Raw genomic sequence first — 14,082 nt, forward strand, 5'->3', positions numbered from 1 at the left:
CATTGTTTTTCCACTCGCTACCCTCCCTATACATATACTTCCTAGAGCAGAGAAAAATGCAAAGAGAAAATAGTTGTTTATCGGTATGGTCTGATCATAGGTGGCCCAAAAAAATCACATAGCTAGCTAAATTGTATAAATCAACGATAACTCTCTCCCATTTCATTGCAACAGACCGTAACATTGAAACAGAAGTTTGCGGTGCACGGTCTGTTACGATGAAATGAGGAGAGTTTAATGTCTTTGTTTAATCTATTTAGCTAGCTAAATGATTTTTTGAGACGCCTATGGTCTGATTGACCAATTGATAAGAATAAATTACATCATGTTTGAGTGTAATTTATTGTTCAATATACAGAATATTAAACGATATTTTAGTGTTAATGTTTGTAAGGCAAGAATAGACAGAAAAAATTGAAAGTCAAAACAAGAACATAAAGCAATCTAGCGCATGCCCTGATTGGTCTATAACTGTGTTTTCATTAGCTTCTGCAAACCGATCTGAGCCCAACAAATCAAATCAATCAAAGAGAATTCGCAAATCAATCATGAATACATTTTAGAGGAAAAATTAAATCGTTTGTTTTAAATTTGTCTATTTGCATTATTGATATTTCTTTAAAAAGATATTTTTCCTGTTTGCACTGCCTTATGCAAACCTCGGAGATGTTTGTGAGAAATCTTGAGCATGTGCAACACTCTACCTTCGGTTTCGGGCTTGCACTGATCTGCTCTCGTGTTCTCCCAAAGGTCTCCTCGGTTTGCATAAGCCTGTGCAAACACAGTAAAAATCTTTTATTTCGTAATAATACAACACAAAGAACTCAAACTTAGGCTTGTTTTAGAAAGAAAATGCTACTACCTATTATTTCATGAATAGTTTATCAATTTTTCCCTAAACTTTCAGCAAATATTTTACAGGCAAACTTCAACGGTATCATCTGTTTCAACGACGACAACAACAAAACAAACTGTTCCTTCTACACATAATGGTTAAAAGGTAAAACTTGTAGGATGTCTGTCAAAAAAAACAGAGCATGGAAATTGTATAACTTTTATTGTATATATATAACATACGTATAGTTCAGTATATGTAAATATAATATGTCTACAAAGTAGAAGAATTTACTGATGCATCAACTTCAAGGACTCTTTATTGTATGTGTTATATACAGATATAATTTGTCAGTATTTGCTACTATATAATAGTACATCATACAGGGTTTTAACAAGTTAAAACATAATATTTAACTTGAAATGAAAGCAATCGTATTTTAAATACATCACACGAAACCTACTATGCTATTAAATTTTGTGCTATCTCTGCACGATTTGATCAATTTACACATACCGCGTCACCCAGCTCTTGCTGGTGAATGTTTATACCACTTGACACGTGACCTATTTTGATCAATACGTCGTATGACTTTTGGCGATCTTTCCGCGCTATGTGTAAAGAGATTTCTTGCTGAAACAATCTTTATCGTAAGTATTACGTAAAATATTTCATTTATAAGTTTCAAAGTATTACATTGAGTAATATAACCTTTTTATTTCAAAGAAGGGTAACGCATAGAGTCGTTATTGTAAGTATTGTACAAAATTTCTAAGAATAGGATTTACTACTTCCTACATGTATCTATTGTAATATGAAGATGTCTTCAGCTAAAGACGAAACGTTATTGTTGATAAAATTATATACCCATGGCCATATTAAAAGTTTTATGATGGGCAATTATATTTAAACTAAGAATTCGCTTTCCGCCTTGCAAACCATTTTCACAATATTTTATAACATCACAACAAGTTAAACCTGTTGAATACATGATTCTTTCTTTGAAGCTGTTGCAAAAAGTCGTTTCCAAACTCGAAAAAACGAAGATGGCCGTTGAAGAGTTACGTTTTTACAAAACTTATATCAGTTTTACCCTAAAATATCAGCTGCTTCTTCCTCAGTCAAACTTTATACTTCATTCCTCATTCATTTTTCAAAGCTGTCGGGAAAAGTCTTTCAAGAAGTCAGAAAAGAATTTGACGAAGAAACATGGCATTGCCGAAGTTTTTGTTGTACATGGTGGGTTTTTTTTACCAGAGGTTTGACAATTGCTGGTTTATCAAAGATCTTTACGTTAAATACATGATTATTTTTTGCTAAGCTCTTTGAAAAAGTCGTTCAAGAAGTCAGAAAAGACGTTAACGAAATGACGACCGTTACAGAATGGCATTGCGGAAATTTTCGTTGCACAAGGTCGGGTTTCTCTTGGCGAATTGTTGCCTCCAATATTAGCTGCTTTTATGTCCATCGTTTGTATCTTTACTGTTTACTGAAATAACTGCCGAAAGTTTGTGTAAGAACATGTTACATGTTACATGTTCGTTCGCGGAATCACGGCTATCGGGCTCATATAAATAGTCCCTAAAACTAAAGGTAAGTTCATGAAAGTAATCAACTGCATACATTGCCGTCTACTACAGTCTTTGCATTTTCACACATTTTCATGCCAAAGACTATATTTCAGGCAGTTTTACACAATTTCATGCCAAAGACTATAGTTTTACAAACTTTCATGTCAAAGACTATACTTTTACAAACTTTCATGCCAGACTATACTCTTTGCATTTTTATACACTTTCACATCAAAAACTATAGTCTTTGCATTTTCACACACTTTCACACCAAAGACTATAGTCTTTCATTTTACACACTTTCACATTGTCGCATGGAGATTGAAAATTCTTTAAAAGGGACAACAAATAATACCGGCTGAAAGTAGAATGAAAAAATTAAAAAAATACATTGCAATAATATTTTTCTATCCTGTTCATTCCTTTGATGTGTGCAAAACTAGTTGGTCAGCCTTCATTTACCATTGAAGACCTTTATATAATTTCAATGTCTGTCACTACGCCAAGCCCACAGGTGCATGGAACATTGTTAGCTACGTTTATGCAAGCACAAAAGATTTTCCTCCATTGAAAATGTAATGCACTAGTGAGGTTAGCACAGTGATTGGGTTTCGAAATTTTACAGTAGTTTAATTGCCAAACGTCGTTTTTATGTACACCCTGTAGAATGCTAAATAAAAGAGATCAAATGTTAATGCTAACAAATACAATAAGAAAATGAGATGAAGATACAATCTAGATGGTTTATCAAATCATTTTTGACATCAGTGGACCTTTAGAATTTGCATGATTCAGCTGAAGTTGTTCCCCAAGGAGACTTAAATGTTTGGAATTTGCTATTTGCTGTAGCTGAAGTATACGTTTTATTTATATTGTATTAAATTGCATTTACCGCTCTATGGGGATTAATTACTTCTAAGTGATGAATCATGCAAATTCTAAATTTCACAATGTACAATTGACGTCACACCTGGTAAATGACCAATCAGAACACAACACGTTTTCAACACGCCTAGTCACTGACCAATCAGAATACAACACGTTCGTGAAACTTGGGCCATAGTCTAAGACTAAGAACGTGCCATTTGTGCGTGAAAGTCTGTAGTTGCACGAAGAACAGCAGAACAGTTAGCCGAAGTCGAAATTATTCCAAGGTGAAATATCTCTTGGAGTGCTTTGAAAAATGTTCAGGTAAATGTCTTGTTTCATGTTCTTTTGCATTGAGTAAACATTGAATTGGGACACTACATGTGATGTTCATTAATGCAAAGTGCAGTGTGGCCTTTCCATAAAGTTTTCGTCTTAGTAACTTTTGTTTCCTCTATGCTTGATTTTAGACATGGACATTCTTCTCTTAAGCGACAATTAGTCATCAAATGAGATTGAGAAACAACAAACAAATGTTGGTGTATTTACCATGATCGTGGACTCTACAATTACAGAAACTGGTTGTTGTTCACAGCGGTTGAAGAGAATTGTGGCTGTTGTCGACCAGTTCCTTCTTCCCTTGAACTACGTTACGAGTAAATAAAATGTTCAATATAAGTATGTTATCAATGTTTTCATTTATGGAAGTATAGTGTGAACTGACATTGGCTTTAATTATCCTTTGTAGAAACCTTCTGATCAAGAATGGACAATATGCATACTTTAATGAAATCCTCTGAACAATGATCAAGAATGAACAGCGTACTTTAACGAGTCCTCTGAAGAATGATCAAGATGAACAATATACTTTAATGAGAATCTTCTGAATAATGATCAAGAATGAACAATATACTTTGATGAAATTGAAAAATACGTGACTTCTAATGCCCTAAAGACCATCTCTACAAAGAATGCAAACGCTAAACACTCTTCTGGAGCAATGCATCCATCAGCCTAACGCCTGTTTCCATGGAAAAGTCAATATTATGACCTTTTCTAAAACATTTTCCTGGGAGTTTTCCTGCTAACATCACGACTGGCAATCAATCGCAATGATGGAGAAAACCACGCCGCTATCAAATGCCCAAATTTCAACATTATTTAATTGAAAATTTTTGTAATAAAAAACATGGAATTTCTTTAACATGAAAATAAAAAACCTAAAAATCCTAATTTTCCGACTGGCTGTCGATATTTCCGATTTAATGCCGTAGACGACATGCACAGTTGCAAGAAATGGCCAATCTTGTTTCTGTGCTTGCCGTCGTCGACATAAAAGCGGTGATGTTTGTCAGGTAGCCTGAAAATTAGATACTATGGTTTCACCATCAACGTTCTGAATTTTTCAAAAAATTATTTTGGGCTTTTTTGTGGCTGTCCTTGCTCAACATCCGATCGTTTCATCTTTCCAATTGGCATGAGATTTGTCATAGCGCAGATGTTGTGTGGACGTACGGTGGTCATATACAAAAAATTGAATTTTTTTCATTTTTAAAGATAGTTATAAGAAAATATCAGTATTTGAAAGACTTTAATGAAGAGAATTAACTAATGGGAAAAAAAAATTAGAAAATCACTAATTACACTAATTATCCAACATGGCGGCCACTAATTAGCAAATAAATTAACTTCGCTGTGAACATGATACCTTGGGAACCAATGATCCAAATTCAATGAGTAAAGTTTTTTTTAAAAGCTTAGAACATAATCTAGTGCTTGACACTTTTCAATTTTTTATTAATTCTTTATAAACAAAAATATATTCCAAAATTTGATTTTCTTCAGTAATTTTGCATTTTTGGTACATATTTTATGACATAACGAGTAAATATTTCATCAACAATGCAAAATTTCAAAATTTGAAAAATGTCAAGCACTAGATAATATTACTAGCCTTCAATATACAAAATTTCAGGCATCTCTGACAAATAACAAAGATAATATGATGTCACAAAGTTTTCCTAAGTGCTAAAATCACCTAAAATGAGAAAACAGCATTTAAAGTTTACATAACCTATATTATACCTCTGGAAGCCCTAAAAATTGCCAGCTTCATAAGTAACTCCTTCCTTATGTTTAGCATTGTTAATATAATTCTTTCTAATGTTTCTTAATGTTTTTCTTTGCTTCTTCACCTTCTCTGAGCTCTTCTTTGCCGACAACTTTATCCGATGATGATCACAATCTTGAGTCCCTTTACTTGGAAACATTCTAGGAGTTGTTTTATCATTAAATTTAAGTATAGCCAAGTATGTAGCAAGAGCAACAGTGTCTTGTTCAACATATGTGGTCTTCGGCATCTTTCCTATATCATGCCCTCTCTTTTGCCATGTACCATCCAAAGATATTCCACATTCTGGTGCTCCATTCTCCTCTTTAACATGCATAGCATTGCTGAGCATGTTGTCATTGGCCAGTTGTTCAACAACTGTTAAATGTGTTGAAACTATACTTCCACTCACATTCTTTATTCTTACATTGAAGAACAATATAATGTGCATAGCCTTTCCTTTTCCTCAAGTCAACATGGGATTCCACACTGCTTTCGCAATCAGGGCTTTTAAAATTTCATGAAAAACACCAAACAGCAAAGACAAGTCCATAAACACGGTGCCTTCTTTTGCAGTGTGTATATTATTAAAAATTTCGCCAATGCTCCTTGTTTGATGATTTATTTTCTTTCCAGAAGGTCCAGGGTTTGCGTCATCGTTTCCGCCATGTTTTAACTTCTTTGCCATTTTTGATGGCGGAGTTCTAACAGCTTTTCTCTTTCTATTTCGACTATTCCCCATTATTTTTCACTCTGATTATTATCGGAATAACAAAAGGAAAGGTCCGAATTACTAACAAAATAACTTTTCTCCTTAGAGATACAAAATTATAATGTTTTTTGAAGAGCAACTTTTCGAACAATGCGAGCACGCGATCATCTTTGATTTGAAATTCTAAGAGTTACCATCACAGATCTAATAATACACTAGATAGTGCAACTGACATAAAAGTTGAAGCCGGGCAAATTTACTTCCGGAGCCCCAAAGTAGTGAGAATCAATATGGCGTTGTATTAGAAAATATGTGGTCCAAGTGAATATCTCGCAATTATTAGCAAATCGCGAAGGTTGCATCAACTTTTTTGCACTATTAATGAAAAAAATCAATGTGACCATAGTTTTTGAAGAAAAAGATAACAGAATACGCCAATACATCGCCGTAAAATTCATTTCAAGTGTAGCTCGATTTGAAAGCATCAGCAGCGACGAAGGCTTAAGGTACTGGAATTTCCACATCTAAATATCATATCACAGCACAATCTGCGATAGTGTGGCTTAGTTCGTGTGGCAAATACAGCGATATCATACTCGATCTATGGATGTATTGTGCTGATTGATGTACAACAAGCATAACGATGAGCGGTATGAAATCTTTTTCAATATATTATTCTGTTTGATTATACCGTCAAAATTACATTATACTTTGCGTTAAATATGTAGCTATTAGATGTATTGAGTATTTCTTTAAACCAGTTAAATACATCTAATTATGTATATACACAATTGATAGTTTAAATGTCATTGATGTTTAAATAATACCAACTTACTTAGTTTCTTCCTGACTTTGTTATTGTACAACTTCTCTGTATAACACTTCCCTAAGTGGTAAAATCGGATCTTGCTATAACATGTTGAGATGGCTTTAATGAGTTTGTGAGTATGGTTGTCAGTGACAGTTGTATCAAACATGTGTTCATTTAGTTCCTCAAAAGAAGTTGCCATATTTGTGCTACTTAAGACCGAAGTAGCGATAGCATTAGGTAGGCCTCTGCTTTGTGGTAGATGCCCATCTGTTGAAGACAGCATTCGCTGAAAATATTTTTCAGTTTCAATACATATGTCAATGACACTTTTTGTTGGTTTTATCAAACCACCTTTGTCTTTCAAGGACAGGAAATCAGATTCTGCAGATTGTTGACTTGAACCAAGTGCACCACAGCAAATAGAACAGGTAATTTTTCTTGTAATCATCTTCACAACAAAGCCTGCTATATATGATATAGCAGCTGTCTTAAAATCTGAGACAACAGGAATGTTGGGCACATTAGAGAAATTTTCTTCTTGTTGACTCAGAAACACTTTTTCCAGATCATATTTCCTAATGAGTGCAACATCATTTATATTTATCATTTTGTCAATTCTATTATCTGAATCAGTAATAATCTCAAGGATGTCTGTTCCATCTTGCTTTTTGCAGTTTCCATTTCTACCTTCAATGCTGCTTCGTAAAAGTAATCTTTTATAGGCAGCTGTGAACTGTTGGGCTGTTGGGTTATTGTTAAATCCTCCTGCTGATCGAATTGCCCCAAAAAATAGCTCTAAGTGATCTTGGCTGAACTTGCATGTTAGTATGTATTTCATTGGTGCATTTTTTCTTTCAACCAGGTCAGAGAAAATTTGCTTGATGTTTGTTATTGCCACCAAGAGTCCCACAAATCCTGTCTTTCGGCGAGTGTTGTACAGCAGATTACCAGATACATCTCGCAGATTTATATTGTAGTTATAAGCTTCTGCTAAAAATGCCTCTTAAGTTTCTTTGTTGCTTTTTCGAAGAGCAGCCTTATAACCTTTGGCACTTGGGTTTCGAGAGTTAAGAATGTCGAACAGATGATCTATGATGCGAATAAAGTAGATAGTGGCTTCCGATCCTTGAAATTGTGGAAGTTTAAGAGTGTTTGTGCAGTATTCTATTGCATCAGAAACACTGGAACTTAGTGTTTGGGCAGCCAAATTTACTTTCATTTTCTGCTGCCACCATTTTATATGTGCCTCCTTCAACTTGTTTCCAAGTCTCAAGCCTTCGTTATCTTGGAGCTTTTGTAATTCTGTAATACTCCCAACATATTTTTTGACCATCACCATCAACTAATATTTTGCCATCTCCCAGGGTGTTCCTAACGAGCTTGATCATGTGGCAAATATCGAGGAACACATAAACTCTCCTGTTTTTATCTGAAGGATGGATGAAATATGGATGTAGTTGAGGTGGTGTCATACTTGCTCCAAGAGCTCGTAACATAGCGAAATGGCAGGATGGCCCATCACATACAAAAGAAATCACATCAACACCGATATCGTGAAGTTTCTTGATGCACAGCTCAACCAAATTTGCGCGCTCTTCACCGCTCTGTCCATCGATAAAGAAGTAGGCTACTGGAACTTTCCACGTTTGTTTCAAGCAAACTACCATAAAAACTAGAGCGTCCTTTGCAACGGGAGAAGAATCATCAGCTTCATCGTCGTTTCCGAGATCAACATAGCCACGAAATTTCTTGCCATCCCATGATACATGTTTTTTAATAGCCATTTCATCGATCATTAAGGAACACTCTAACTTCTCTTGATTTCTTACTTTCAAGCTTTATGCAACTTTTATATAATCATTTTTTTCCAATCTTTGTTCCTATAAACTATTATACTAAATATTTCTTTGATTGTTGTTCACCGTTTTCATATGTTGTGGAAAGAGTTTAAAACGAGTTGGAACAGCATCTTTTTGTAACTTAACAACTTTTCCAGATCTGTCAAAACAGCTTTCCAGAAAGTGATCTGAACACAGCCTGCTCGTCAGGGCGAAATATCAAAGCTAATAGAAATATCAAAGCTAATAGCATATAGTTCAAAAAAGGATTATCGATCTTAAAGGATGATCTAAAAAATGCCAGACAATCGTGGCACTCAATGCTGCGCATACGGCTGTACAAAACGCAAGAAAAAAGTGAATGAGGAAGACGATGAGCTCAATCGGAGCAGTAGCGAAGGGCCATCTGACGACGAAACCTCCATTAAAAGACAGTTTCCACGGACGTTTCATCGGTAAGCTCGTTAACGTTCACAAGAATAGGCACTGACAAAGGTAATTTTTGGGAGGGCAATTACTTAATTATCTTTCTGATCTTAATTACCTTATATGCACACAAATTTATATAGAATAATTGTAATGAGGGAGGGAGGTGTCCCCACACCTCCCTACAACGGTGTTTATGCATGTAGTGCACTTTTTTCTACATTTGTACTTGATAAACGGTAAAAATAGCCACGATTTTTTTACTTTTGACAAGATTCCCTGCTGATCTTGAAAGAAGAAAGGTATGGATTAAAAATATACACAGAGAACGTTGAACACCTAGCTCGACGAGCAGGCTGTGTTCAGATCACTTTCTGGAAAGCTGTTTTGACAGATCTGGAAAAGTTGTTAAGTTACAAAAAGATGCTGTTCCAACTCGTTTTAAACTCTTTCCACAACATATGAAAAAGGTGAACAACAATTAAAGAAATATTTAGTATAATAGTTTATAGGAACAAAGATTGGAAAAAAATGATTATATAAAAGTTGCATAACTATATACATGTAATTGTTCACACTGAGTTGCACACTGTAGCTAAAATTAGTTCTGCCTGCTACACGATATGCATGCATCGTACATCAACATGATAAAACCAATTAAGATCAGTTTGACTGTCTGCAAGATCAAAAATTTCACCAACGTATTCAGAAAACATTTAAATCTGTTAGACCACCACGACAAGAAAGCGAGCGCTAATTACCACTGTCGAGAGTGACGATGACGACGATCCTCCTGAGAAGAAGACAATGCTTGACGACCATGAAATAGAAGAAATGAAGAATATTCATCAGCAAAAGGTTTCAAAACTTAAAAAGAAACTTAAGTCTACCCAACAGAAAGCAAGACGCCTTAACAAAAAAGTTACCTCACTGACGTCCGTTATAAAGCAGCTAAAAGAAAAGAATCTGATTTCCTCGTCTTGCGAAGAAATGCTCGAAAGAAATATAGCTGGTCTTCCAACAGAGCTGTACAAAAAAATGATGTCAAAGACACACCAAGGATGCAAGTACTCACCAGAACTTAAGTCATTTGGGTTAACTCTTCAGTTTTATTCGTCGAAAGCTTACGATTTTGTGCGCAAAACATTCAATTTAGCTTTACCTCATCCAACACAAATTCGTAAATGGTATACGAAGGTCCCTGCTGAAGCAGGATTTACACAGCCATCATTTGAAGCACTTGCCTTGAAAGTAAGAAATCAAGAGAAGTTAGAGTGTTCCTTAATGATCGATGAAATGGCTATTAAAAAACATGTATCATGGGATGGCAAGAAATTTCGTGGCTATGTTGATCTCGGAAACGACGATGAAGCTGATGATTCTTCTCCCGTTGCAAAGGACGCTCTAGTTTATATGGTAGTTTGCTTGAAACAAACGTGGAAAGTTCCAGTAGCCTACTTCTTTATCGATGGACAGAGCGGTGAAGAGCGCGCAAATTTGGTTGAGCTGTGCATCAAGAAACTTCACGATATCGGTGTTGATGTGATTTCTTTTGTATGTGATGGGCCATCCTGCCATTTCGCTATGTTACGAGCTCTTGGAGCAAGTATGACACCACCTCAACTACATCCATATTTCATCCATCCTTCAGATAAAAACAGGAGAGTTTATGTGTTCCTCAATATTTGCCACATGATCAAGCTCGTTAGGAACACGCTGGGAGATGGCAAAATATTAGTTGATGGTGATGGTCAAAAAATATGTTGGGAGTATATTACAGAATTACAAAAGCTCCAAGATAACGAAGGCTTGAGACTTGGAAACAAGTTGAAGGAGGCACATATAAAATGGTGGCAGCAGAAAATGAAAGTAAATTTGGCTGCCCAAACACTAAGTTCCAGTGTTTCTGATGCAATAGAATACTGCACAAACACTCTTAAACTTCCACAATTTCAAGGATCGGAAGCCACTGTCTACTTTATTCGCATCATAGATCATCTGTTCGACATTCTTAACTCTCGAAACCCATGTGCCAAAGGTTATAAGGCTGCTCTTCGAAAAAGCAACAAAGAAACTTGGGAGGCATTTTAGCAGAAGCTTATAACTACATTATAAATCTGCGAGATGTATCTGGTAATCTGCTGTACAACACTCGCCGAAAGACAGGATTTGTGGGACTCTTGGTGGCAATAACAAACATCAAGCAAATTTTCTCTGACCTGGTTGAAAGAAAAAATGCACCAATGAAATACATACTAACATACAAGTTCAGCCAAGATCACTTAGAGCTATTTTTTGGGGCAATTCGATCAGCAGGAGGATTTAACAATAACCCAACAGCCCAACAGTTCACAGCTGCCTATAAAAGATTACTTTTACGAAGCAGCATTGAAGGTAGATATGGAAACTGCAAAAAGCAAGATGGAACAGACATCCTTGAGATTATTACTGATTCAGATAATAGAATTGACAAAATGCCAGTATTTGAGCGCTTTTTGACACACTTTCACCTAGGAAATACATATTTATGAAACCGATTGAATATACAACGTATAAATAATGCCCTTAAAACGTGCTATATGAAGTCATCTTCAGAGTCAAAATGAATCTATAATCGCTTTTATCCCTAACTATCCCTACCATTCATCTCATATATCGCTAATCTTATCATTCCTTAACCACACATGTCATTTATTCCTTGTAATCCCCCATTCATGTGCTCTCCTTAACCTTTATTATCCCATTATTACATGTCTTCATTTATCCCTTAACTATACCTGTTTTTTATTCATCCCTTATCATCCCTTAACCGCGCATCCTCATTTATTCTTTATCATACTTCAACAATGCGTAGTCATTTATCCCCACGCGTCTTTATTAAGTTGTAACTGTTATCTTTCTTTTGTGTTTCAGGAAAAGAAAAGACAAAACGTAAAAAAAAGAAAGCAAACATTGCGCAAATTGAAAATGTTGAATTCACAGAGACGGAAGAAGGAACTTGTACTGTCAGTTCTCATGGTAGTTCTTCCACGAATACGACTGCTCACGATAGTTCCACGAGTTTTACCCGAGCGGCATACGATATATTACAACGTAATACTGATTCTCAGGTACATGCTCGTGGTAACCATGCTTTTACTAAAAGGCCTGACGATTTTCTTGAAGTGCCAAAGAACTCTCAGTTGGCTTATTGTTCAAATTCTGAGAATTCAAGTCTTCTTCCACAATGGCGAAATCCAACGTTGAGAACAAGGAGAATGAAACAGATGAACAAGTGGCTCGATTAACAAAGAAAAGCCAGGAAGTTCTGCATCTTAAAGACGAGTTTAAAACTGCGAATGATTTGAAAAAAAATCATTCTTTGACAACATCTTTGCAATCAGGGCGATATTTTTAATCATATTGTTTTGCCGTAATGTACAATCCCTTCCTTTTCCTTTTTATGCACAGACAAGCAAGCAGTTTAAACCTGTTGCACAATTCACGTTTCCCCAAAAAAAATTCTTGGAAATCGTGACGTAAATTTTGTGGAAAAACGTCGGAAACAATTGGAAAATTACTTGAGAAAATTGATCAATTATAGTCTGGGTGCTGTTCCAGAGTTAGGTGAAAATCCTTGCAAGAGTTCTTTGTTCAAATACTTTCCATTTTTCATGTGAGTAAACACGTGATCATGTTTGAGTGTAATTTATTGTTCAATATACAGAATATTAAACGATATTTTAGTGTTAATGTTTGTAAGGCAAGAATAGACAGAAAAATTGAAAGTCAAAACAAGAACATAAAGCAATCTAGCGCATGCCCTGATTGGTCTATAACTGTGTTTTCATTAGCTTCTGCAAACCGATCTGAGCCCAACAAATCAAATCAATCAAAGAGAATTCGCAAATCAATCATGAATACATTTTAGAGGAAAAATTAAATCGTTTGTTTTAAATTTGTCTATTTCGCATTATTGATATTTTTTTAAAAAGATATTTTTCTGTTTACTGCCTTATGCAAACCTCGGAGATGTTTGTGAGAAATCTTGAGCATGTGCAACACTCTACCTTCGGTTTCGGGCTTGCACTGATCTGCTCTCGTGTTCTCCCAAAGGTCTCCTCGGTTTGCATAAGCCTGTGCAAACACAGTAAAAATCTTTTATTTCGTAATAATACAACACAAAGAACTCAAACTTAGGCTTGTTTTAGAAAGAAAATGCTACTACCTATTATTTCATGAATAGTTTATCAATTTTTCCCTAAACTTTCAGCAAATATTTTACAGGCAAACTTCAACGGTATCATCTGTTTCAACGACGACAACAACAAAACAAACTGTTCCTTCTACACATAATGGTTAAAAGGTAAAACTTGTAGGATGTCTGTCAAAAAAAACAGAGCATGGAAATTGTATAACTTTTATTGTATATATATAACATACGTATAGTTCAGTATATGTAAATATAATATGTCTACAAAGTAGAAGAATTTACTGATGCATCAACTTCAAGGACTCTTTATTGTATGTGTTATATACAGATATAATTTGCCAGTATTTGCTACTATATAATAGTACATCATACTGGGTTTTAACAAGTTAAAACATAATATTTAACTTGAAATGAAAGCAATCGTATTTTAAATACATCACACGAAACCTACTATGCTATTAAATTTTGTGCTATCTCTGCACGATTTGATCAATTTACACATACCGCGTCACCCAGCTCTTGCTGGTGAATGTTTATACCACTTGACACGTGACCTATTTTGATCAATACGTCGTATGACTTTTTGGCGATCTTTCCCGCGCTATGTGTAAAGAGATTTCTTGCTGAAACAATCTTTACTTAGTTTCAACAGATATTGTGTATATACATATGTTATTGTGTATATACATAATTAGATGTATTTAACTGGTTTAAAGAAAT

At 35.1% G+C, this 14,082-nt stretch overlaps 3 long non-coding RNA genes across 4 annotated transcripts; all 3 read left to right on the forward strand.

Moving 5' to 3' along the window:
* The first annotated feature begins 3,656 nt into the window (after positions 1–3,656).
* LOC124453809 lies at positions 3,657–4,445 on the forward strand. The gene is made up of 2 exons (XR_006951202.1): positions 3,657–3,951; positions 4,022–4,445. It is a non-coding gene; the product is annotated as an uncharacterized LOC124453809 (long non-coding RNA).
* A 1,913-nt stretch (positions 4,446–6,358) lies between these two features.
* LOC124453808 lies at positions 6,359–7,908 on the forward strand. 2 transcript variants are annotated; one of them, XR_006951201.1, is made up of 3 exons: positions 6,359–6,745; positions 7,272–7,334; positions 7,769–7,908. It is a non-coding gene; the product is annotated as an uncharacterized LOC124453808 (long non-coding RNA). The 2 variants fall into 2 exon arrangements; XR_006951200.1 differs by lacking the exon at positions 7,769–7,908 and having other exon boundaries at positions 7,272–7,335.
* A 4,342-nt stretch (positions 7,909–12,250) lies between these two features.
* LOC124453807 lies at positions 12,251–13,812 on the forward strand. The gene is made up of 2 exons (XR_006951199.1): positions 12,251–12,825; positions 13,437–13,812. It is a non-coding gene; the product is annotated as an uncharacterized LOC124453807 (long non-coding RNA).
* Positions 13,813–14,082: the final 270 nt, after the last annotated feature.

The sequence above is a fragment of the Xenia sp. Carnegie-2017 genome, unplaced genomic scaffold, assembly GCF_021976095.1.
Source record: "Xenia sp. Carnegie-2017 unplaced genomic scaffold, XeniaSp_v1 HiC_scaffold_26, whole genome shotgun sequence".
NCBI classification, from domain to species: domain Eukaryota; kingdom Metazoa; phylum Cnidaria; class Anthozoa; order Malacalcyonacea; family Xeniidae; genus Xenia; species Xenia sp. Carnegie-2017.